This window comes from Petaurus breviceps, unplaced genomic scaffold, assembly GCF_028583685.1.
Source record: "Petaurus breviceps papuanus isolate PSGF00001 unplaced genomic scaffold, PetGlider_PUasm1.0 174, whole genome shotgun sequence".
Classification (NCBI taxonomy): domain Eukaryota; kingdom Metazoa; phylum Chordata; class Mammalia; order Diprotodontia; family Petauridae; genus Petaurus; species Petaurus breviceps.
The window spans coordinates 39,173,722-39,184,028 of NW_027185761.1; positions in this window are offsets into that span (position 1 = coordinate 39,173,722).

Here is a 10,307-nt window from a genome sequence, read left to right on the forward strand (position 1 = left end):
GATGGATGGATGGATGGATGGATGGATGGATGGATGGATGGATGGATAGATAGGTAGGTAGATAGAGAGAGAGAGAGAGAGAGATAGACAGATATAGAGATAGACAGATAGATGATAGATGATAGATTAGATAGATAGATAGATAGATAGATAGATAGAAAAATAGATAGATAGATTGATGAAATTCTTATAACCAACTTTAAACTAAACCATTGCCTTAAAAGACTACCTATATGAAACAAAATTGAATTAACTACTATTTACCATCAGAAATGTTTAGACTAAAAGGGGTCTTATATAAAAAGGTAAAAAGGGGAAAGAAAACATAAGGTATTCAATAGAACTAAACTGTTTCCATTCCTACACAGGAAGATGATATTTGTAACTGTTAAAAATTGTATCGCTAACAAAACAGCAGAGGAAATATGCATATGCAGAGGGTACAGGTATAAGGTGTATTTGAGGGAATGACATAAAACAACTAAGGGATGAGAGAGAAGAGTGCAATGGGTGCCAAAGGAAGGAAGAGATAGAATAAAGTAAATTATCTCACATTAAGAGGAAAAAAAGACCTATTACATGGGAAGGGAGGGTGGTGGTGTGGGTGATGGGCATCACTTGAACCTTATTTTCATCAGTATTGGCTCAAAGAGGAAATAATATAACAATCAGCTGAATGTAGAAATCTATCTTATCTGACAAGTAGGAGGGGAGGAGAATAAGTAAGGTGGGGGCTGGGAGCAGGTGACTGACAGAAGGGAGGGCAGATTAGGGGTGGTGGTAGACAAAAGCAAAACACTGGTGAAATGGGGAAGGGTGAAAGAGAGAGGACAAAAAGGAGGAAGAACAGGATGGAAGGAAACACACAGGTGGTAATCATAACTGATTGTGAATGGGATGAATTCTCCCATAAAATGGAAGCAGATAGCAGAGTGGATCAAAAACCAGAATATTACAATATATTGCTTACAAGAAATATATTTGAAGCAGAGAGACACACAGGGAGTAAAGGTAAGGGGCTGGAGCAGAATCAGTTACACTTTTCAGTAAAAAAAAGGGGATGGCAATTTTGATCTTAGACAAAATAAAAGTAAAAATAGAAGTTATTAAAAGATATAAGAAAGGAAACTACATCTTGCTACAATATACCATAAACAATGAAATGATCAAATTAGAAGACCAAGGAATAGTCTAACTATCAGATATATGGGAGGAGAAGAGATAGAGAATATTACAAAATGTACAATAGACAATTTTTATCATATTAAATTGAAAATATTTTTGTACAAACAAAACTGATGAAACAAAAATTAGAAAGAAAGCAGAAAGCTGGGAAGCAATCTTTAATTCTCAAATATATAGAGAACTGAGAATACAAGCCATTCACCAACTGATGGTCAAAGGATATGAATAGGCTGTTTTCAGATGAATAAATCAAAAATATCCATAGGTATATGAAAAAGTGCTCTCAATCATTTTTATTAGAGAAGTACAAATTAAAATAATTCTGAAATACCATCTCACACCAATCAGATTGGCTAATATGACAAAAAAGGAAAATGATAAATTTTGAAAAGGATGTGGGAAAATTGGGACATTAATGCATTGTTGGTGGAATTGTGAACAGATCCAACCATTCTAAAGAACAATTTTAACTACACCCAAATAGCAACCAAACTGTGCATACCCTTTAATCCAGCAATACCACTAATAGGTCTGTATCACAAAGAGATCATAAAAAAGGTAAAAGGATGTATATATGCAAAAAATATTTATAGCAGCCCCATTTTGTGGTGGCAAAATATTATAAATTGGGGGAATGACCAATAATTGGGTGATGATTGAACAAGCTACAGTATACAAATGTAATGGAATACTGTAGTGCAATAAGAAATGATGAACAGGCAGATTTCAGAAAGATTTGAACAAAATGATGCAAAGTGAAATGAGGACCAGGAAAACACTGTACACAGTTTCAGTAACATTGTGTGATGATTGATTATGAATGCCTCAATTCTTCTAAGCAACACAATCATCCAAAAGAAATACAAAGGATTCATGAAGAAAAATGCTACCCGTATACAGATAAAGAACTGATGGATTCTGAGTGCAGATCAAAGCATATATTTTCACTTACTTTATCCATTCTTGTGTGTGTGTGTTTTCCCTTTGGATTTGTTTTTTTTTCTACAACTATGACAAATAAGGAAATATGTGATACAGGAAAGAACATGTATGAACTATGTAGAAGTGCCTGCCATTTTTAGGAGATAGGAGGGGAGGAGGGAGAAAAATTTGGAACTCAAAATCTTGTAAAAAATAAAAAGCTAAAAATTTTCTTGATATACTATTGGAGAAAAAATAAAATTCAATTTAAAGCAAAAAAATTAAGGATTTTTTAAAAAGAAAGACTTCTTAGTAACTATTGAATTAAACTTTGAGCAACAATTTAAGAAAGAATTGCGTTATGAGTAGAAAACTGTCCTAATAGTCAAAAAGACTTGAGTTCAAGCTCAAATGTGCATGCACCTACACACACACACGCACACACACACACACACACACACATACACACTGCTGTGTTCCTAGGAAATTCACTTGACTTCTTAGGGCTCTAAGGAGGCAGCTCCTTAAGAATGTAAGTTACAGAGAATATGCTGTCCTCCATTGATAGGAAGAATTTCTTCACCCAGGAGCTCCCCATATCAATAAACCCTATGTCTACAGTTATCCCTTCCACATCACAACTTTCCCCATTGTGGTTGCAATACATCACAGGTTGGCATAAGAAATAAAATGGGAATTTTGGGGGGGGGGCAGTTTTGCAGAAGTTGCAGACAACTTGCAAAGGCCAGCAGACAATACAGAAAAAATTCAGAAACTAAAAAATGCATAAAATATGCATGTACTATTGTATGACAGCAACATTTTTTATCTTTTAATATCATTAATATATAATTTATTTTTTAAATTAAAATACAACCAAATGATTAACCTAAATTTTACAAAGAGATATTGTAAACTCCCCATAAAAAAAAAGAAAAACAATTCAGACTTCTCCTCCAGTATGATGGGAGGGTCCAAAAATGTTACATGGATTTTCCAGTTCAGAGGAGCACCGTGCTCCTAGCCTCTGTGATGTGGAAAGTTCATCAGTGGAATTTTAGCCAAAAAGTGACACATTTGTTTTGGCACAGAAAATCATGAAAACCATCCATTGAGAAATTGTGATCTGCATCCATGGAGGGAGTTCCCTGACATGGATGAAATTTTGTATCTTTTCTCCAAATAAAGTTATTTGGGTTTTTCCCTTCTAGACATTGGTAATACCAGGGGTGGTTGTACAGCTGCCACAAATTTTAATAGTCACTAATGACTTGTCATTCCTCTTTGACCACCAGAGAGACATATGGATTGGTTTACATTCTCATCAAGGTTTCAAGAGTCATAAATAAGAGGAAAGCTTAAGCTTACAGCCCACATCCTAAACTGCTGTTTGGGGAAATTGAAGTCCTTCTACAATTATAAGGCAAAAACTTCAAACTCATGGTTACTCGTAGAGTGATGGGTTTGATTTGCCCTTGATTTAGGTCAGTTCCACAGTCTCTCTTTCTACTAATCTAAAAGAGGTGTTTAGAGATTTGGAAGAGGCATAGATGGAAGTATGACCATTTCTTCAACTGCATATTTTACTGATTATTTAAAACAACATTGGCATATACTGTAGATTAATTTTATTGATTTTAACAAAGATTTATGTTATTGATTTTTTAAAAATAATTTTAAAATTTCCATTGCGAATTCTCTATATAAAGTTGTCAATCACCTTAAAGAAGGGGTTGTTAGAAACTGAGATAAAAAGAAAAAATTATCCTCCCCACCTACCACCCCTCATGGAGAAAAAAGAATTGCCTTCTGAATGTTGATAACATTCAATTAGTATAAAATTCTAAGAAAGTTAAAACTTGAATCCAGAAATCCAATTAAACCAGTGAATAAAGACAACATTGATAAAGACATTGGTCTCCTCCAGACAAGGGAAAGGAAGACATAAAGGAAAAAGAAGGCAAAGGAAGGAAGGAAAGGGGGAAGGAAAGAAAAGGAAGACAAAGGAAGGCAAGAGAAAGCTCGGGGAAGGGAAGAAAAGGTAAATAAGCTTGCAAGGGAGTATTTCCAGCATATTCTTGATAATTTTGCATATGTATAAGAGGTTTGTTTATTAGCATTCACCCCAAAGGAAATGAAGACACATATTTTTATGAAAATACTATAGTAGTCTGAAAAAGAAACAAACATAACCTTTTACTTTGTTGTAAGTTATGATTTTTACTAATTTCATTTGTGTATATTTGAACTGAAGCACAGGTCATATTAAATAGCTGCACATTTTTGTTTGTGCAGTAAACATGCCATGAATTATCTTCATCTCTTAGAAATTAGTTGAAGGCCACACTTGCTTTTCACATGCTCAGACTTTCATTACAGGCTCTTGATTTATTGATCCTTCCAAAAGTCCAGAACACCCACATATCTACCAACTGACTTTTTAATTTATTTTCCATGTGTATCAAAGTGTTTCTATTGGATCATTTTTTCAACCCTTACCATATTAAAAAGAAAAAGAAAAAAGAATTCTCACCACGGTCTCCATGTATTTTTTTCATCATATGAAAACATGATGGCTCCTTTTGTATGATATTTAGAATCTGGTCTCTTCATTCTACTTCCCTATCTTTGCCTTTCATTTTCTAAGTTCAAATTCCACTTACATGATGATTGCTTCAGATACTGTTATATTAACCTTGGATTTTGAACTCTATCATAAATTCTTCATAAACCCATTTTCATTAGAAATTTTGAATGTAGGCTTTAAAATGGCTTGGATTATAGCCCAGGACTATCAGATTCAAAGTATATCCTTATTATAAGGGATCTGCTTTTTAGAAGTTGTTCTTACCCAACATTTAGCTTAATTTAAGGGTAACTGTTTGAATATTAGCTAGCTCATCAGCATATTGGCAACTGGATCAAGTTTTAATTGAATCTATCAGAAATATTCCTGAGTGCATATAATAAAGTACAGCTATTGCAAGAAAGGCCCCTGGAATATAGACATGCATTCAGGAAAACTCTTAACAACTAGCACCATGTTCATTAAGAAGGTTCATTAGTCCTCTCTGAATTATTTAAATATGACTTCCAACTATTATGTCTAATGGATATAGCACATGGCTTGCATGAATGAGCTAATAGACCTGTAGCAGAACTAAAGAAATGCAGCAAGCTAAATAGAAAATCCTTTTTTTAACACTGGCGGCAGCATTTATATTTTTGGTCTGTGAATGAGCTTGAAAGGCACACTGTTATTCGAAGACAATCTGCATTCAACATGGTAGTCACATATTCATACTCTGAATTTTGATTTTCTGCTCATCATTCTGTTTCTCGAGAATTGGCTTCTCTCTGTTCTTGTCCCTCCCATAATCTACTTGGGAGTGGGGATAGTTTTGCTCATTGCATTTGCATTCCTGTTGCCTAGAACAGCACCTGGCATATAAGGCATTTAATAATGATTGTTGATTAATTGATTAATAGGGTGGGCATGTGCAGCTTCCTCAGTTTATTCCCAGTCTGTATGATTTTATCTTTTCCTCCATATCTGTCCAGCTTCTGCAAATATCAGTAAATGAAGTAGGTGGTGGGAATAAAACAGTGTTGAGACTTGGCAAAGAATAATAGAATAAAAGAACAAGGGAGGCAACAGAATAGAAAGGGAGGGTAGTATAGAGTTGGGCTGATTCTCTAATGGGGATGAGATAGAAAAGAGAAAATAGCCAATGCAAGGATGATAGCCTGGGAAAGAAATGAGAAGTGAAGGGATTAAAAAGGTCATGATGGGGATTAAGAATTGTGTTAGGAATATTGGAGAAGAGAGGGAAATATAGAACAATAACAGATTGTGATCAGACAAAGCAAGTTTTGAATTCATGAACATGAAAGTTCAACAGCTATGGGTGACAGCAATACCAAAACCATGAATGATCAATGCTGTATATAACTGAGCTGTGGGAATTGTGTGAACCAAACTGACTCCATTTTGAACATGGCTTTCATTTTTCTCTCTCCCCTTCCCAATTGTGGGAATTGAGTAATATCCTGTTTAATATCTGGGACAGTCCGAAAACTCGCTCTCCCCCTCCTAACTCAGAAAGTCCCTAATCTTTCCTCCTATAAGAAATCAGATTGCCTAAAATCTTACATCCTTGTTTATTGTTTTCTTAGAATGTATAAAATTTGTGCAAAACATGTATCCAGGGTCCAGTGCCTATTGAAGGGCTTGGTCCCTATTTGTTGCATAACTTCACGCCTTGCAAAAAAATGGATATGCTCAGAAGCTCCACCATTATTTCCTCAAGTTTTTGCATATTTCTCTCACAACAGAACCAGAATGAAGCAGTAGGTCAAGGAGATTCACATGCTGTCATTTCCTTCCCTTAAACTGTTTTCTCCCTGCTCTTTTACTCTGCTTAATAGTATACCACTGTCTACCCCACATCCCTGATGTCTAGGGTGCTAGTAATCAATACATCCCTTCCTACTGTATTAACAAATCCAAAAATGTCATATCATTTGTAGTATTACAGATATTGTTTTAAAAAGACTCTAATTGGTAAAATTTAATTAACATAAATCTTGAGACAACTTTCTCAAGAGGATTCTCTCAAAAGACTAAGCAAGCTGCTTTTCAGTAGGAAGAAAGTAGCATTTTCAGGTATGTTACTTTCAAATACATAACGTTATAGTGGAAAGAGAACTGAATGTAGTTAGGAGATAAGAGTTCTAGTCAAGTCTTCAATCATTGCTACCTTTGTGACCATGAGCTATGTTTAGAACCTCTCTGAGCCTTGGTTTTCTCATGTGTAATATGAGGCAATGGTGATTATGTCAACTACTTTACAGAGATCATAGAATTTCCCCACTGGAATGGGTTTTAAAGGTCATCTAAATCAATTCCCTTCATTTTGCAGATGGGGAAACAATGGATTTAGAGAAATGAAGTAATGTGACCAATGTCACACCAAGCAGGTGACAGACAGGATTTCAAATTGGATCTTTTGATTTCCAATCTTGTCTTCTCTCTGTTACACAAAACCTGGGAAAGCTTGTTGTGAAGAATTGAGTACCACCTAAATGTGAGCTCATTGTGGTACTAATATAAGGGAAAAGTGTGACATTGGACATGTGAGAAGCCCTGTCTTGGTATCTTATTTCATAAAAGACCCAAATTCAATTTTTCAAGCCATAGCTCCAGCTCTCTGTCAGGTTTTCAGTGCTATTGGAATCACAGATTTTTCGTTTTTGTTTTCTAAAATATTGCCCACAGAATCTATGTTATTTCAGGTATTTACTTTTCCTGTCTTGATGCCATGAGGAAAAGACCCAAAACTGATGAGTACTGAAGAAGAATCATCTTGATTTTTTCCCAGAGAAAATAATCCATTATGGTACAATATGAAAATTACATATTTCTAGAAGTTAATGCAGAATGGCAGTGAGTGGGGAGGGAGAAGAGAGATGGGGAGAGAAACAAAGAAATCCATGTTTTACAAGAAGCCAATAAAAACCAGACAGATTAGCCCTAAATCAACTTGCAGTGTGTCAAAGAAGTGAATTTAACTGTATGGAACTACAGGGGAGAAATTCATCTTCATCTCCATGCCTTAAGTAAGTTTTTGACAAGAAATTTAATAACACAAAAGAAAACATGACGCTCTATATACAGAATTTTATGGGGGAAAAAGATGAAGAAGCTACTGGATACAAGACATTTTTTATAAGTCACTGTTTCAAATGTGTGGAATCTGCCCACAAAACATATCCTCACTTAGTCTCAGCAGTAACAAACACTCAGGCAAAGATATTTGGCTTTAGAAATCTATCAATCATCTTTTATTAAGCATTTACTGTGTGCCAGGCACCAAGCCAGCTACCGAGGATACTATTAAAGGAAGAGTCTCTGTTCTCAAGAAGCTTCTATTCTAATTGGGAAAGCAACAAGAAAATGTACACACATAAATAAAGATGTACATGTACATATGTGTATGTATGTGAGAAGAATAAATATAATGAAGGAAAGTGGTTAAATGCAAGGGAAATAGGAAGGGTAATCATTAGCAGATGAGGAAATCAGGAAGATTTCACGTGAAAGGTGGTACTAGACATGCAACTTGAAGGAAAAGAAGGATTCCATCCAGCAAAGGTAAGATGGAAGCACAGGCCAGTTCAGGCTTGGGACGGTCAGTTCAAGGACACAGTCACTTTGGCTGGATTGCAAAATACAGGGACAAGTCACTTAACTTCTCTCAGTTTCAACATCTTTAAAATCCATCTTGGGTTATTGTGAGGATCCAATGAGACAACACTTGGCTGCATAACTGCTGACATCATCATCCAGATCACACATAACTAATGCCTGGGTCAGGATTTGAACCCAGACCTTCTCAACTCCAAGGTTAGAAACCTATCCCCTCCTCAATGATAACTCTCAGTAAGACCTATTGATCTCGGGTGGACAATGACTGAATTTACCTCTGTCCTTTCTTTTATCCTTGGCCCCTGCTATGTGACTGACCCATCTCCTCTTCAGAACACACATATCTAACTTCTGTCTTCCTATAAATGCATTGATAATGGATTTATATTATAAATAAATTTATATGCCATGCTTATAAACTTAAATTATAAAATGAATTTATATTATAAATATAAACATTATACTTGGCTAACATATCTCTCAATTTGGCAAGTACATTGTTTCTGCTACCTAAATTAATTTCTAGGCTTTTATGGTCCCCTTCTTGTGGTAAGTGATTTTCCCCTGTCAAATTTCCAAAGAGGATGGTGATGGGCTATGGCAGTATCAGTTCTTTTATCTATGTCCAACTTTCTGGCATCATCCACCTGCTTAAATAAGCAATGTCAAATTTGCTTCAGTTACATTACAAATTTCCTCATTATAACTTTTCAAATTTAGTATTGATTTTGACTTTGCTCTAACAAGTTGACAGGCTGTTTATCCTCAAACAAGTGATTTGATAACCATCAGACAGGCTCATTGGGAGCTAGTCACTCCTGTCTATTAGCACATCACAAAATTTGTTTATGTTACTCAGTGCTTGGTAAATCCATCATTTCCTATATTTCTTCTTGAAGAAAATATCTGTGAAAGTGAGTGTGAGATTTCTGCTCCGGTCACAGATCTTTGGCACTCTTCATTTCTGAGTGCTAAACAATGTTTTCCAATTTATTTTTCATCACTCTCTTTGTCTACCTTTGCCTTGCAGTCATCTAGTCTTAGGCATGGGCATTAGACCTGTGACTGCATTGGTATAGGAAGCTTCCAAGTGAAGAAAGTCCCTGTATCAATGCCGATTGGTAACTTTTCTACAACTTAAAATCTTTTTGTTCCCTGAGGCCCTGAGAAACTCAGAGATTTGCCCAGAGTCTCAAAGCCATGATGTGTCAGAGGAAGGGCTTGAATCAAGTGTTCTTGGTTTTGAGGTCAGAACATGTTTTGCTGCTTTTGTCCTCTCTATTAAAATATATATGAATTAATTTTATTTGGAAGATCTGACTAAACCTTCCTAGAAGTCCTCTACCTTCTCAGTCTCTACAACATATGATAGCCCAAGAGCAACACTAATCTTCAGGGCAGTTCATTTGCAGCTGTTTATCATGAGATTTGTAATAGGAGATGACCAAGTGTTCAGGAAATGTGATTTCTTGTTGCTTTTGGAAAGACATTAAAACCAGCTCCACTGATCCCTTTCTTTATTTCTTTAAGGAGACCAGCAAGTCATCCTTTCACTGAGCTTGGACATCCCCATTACTCTTGGTTTCATTTATATCAAGAATGTCAGATTTGATGTACTTCAGTTCCTTTAATAGTATGTCTACTTGGGAATCATTGCATGAAGTTCTTACATTTAGAGTACGAAAAGTTAGTTTAGTATTTAGTGTGTGTGTGTCATAGCTAGCATTTCCAGAGAGCTTTTAGGTTTGCAAAGTGCTTCCTATATATATATTTTTGATCCTCACAACAACCTTGGGAGGTAGGTGCTATTATTATTCCCATTTTAGAGATAGGGAAACTGAGACACAGAGAGTGACTTGCCCAGGGTTGCACAGCAAGTAAGTATCTGAGGCATAATTGGAACTCAGGTCTTCCTGACTCTCCAAGTCTAAATTCTCTCTCTCTCTCTCTCTGTGTGTGTGTGTGTGTGTCTCCCCTCTTTTCTCTCTCTCCT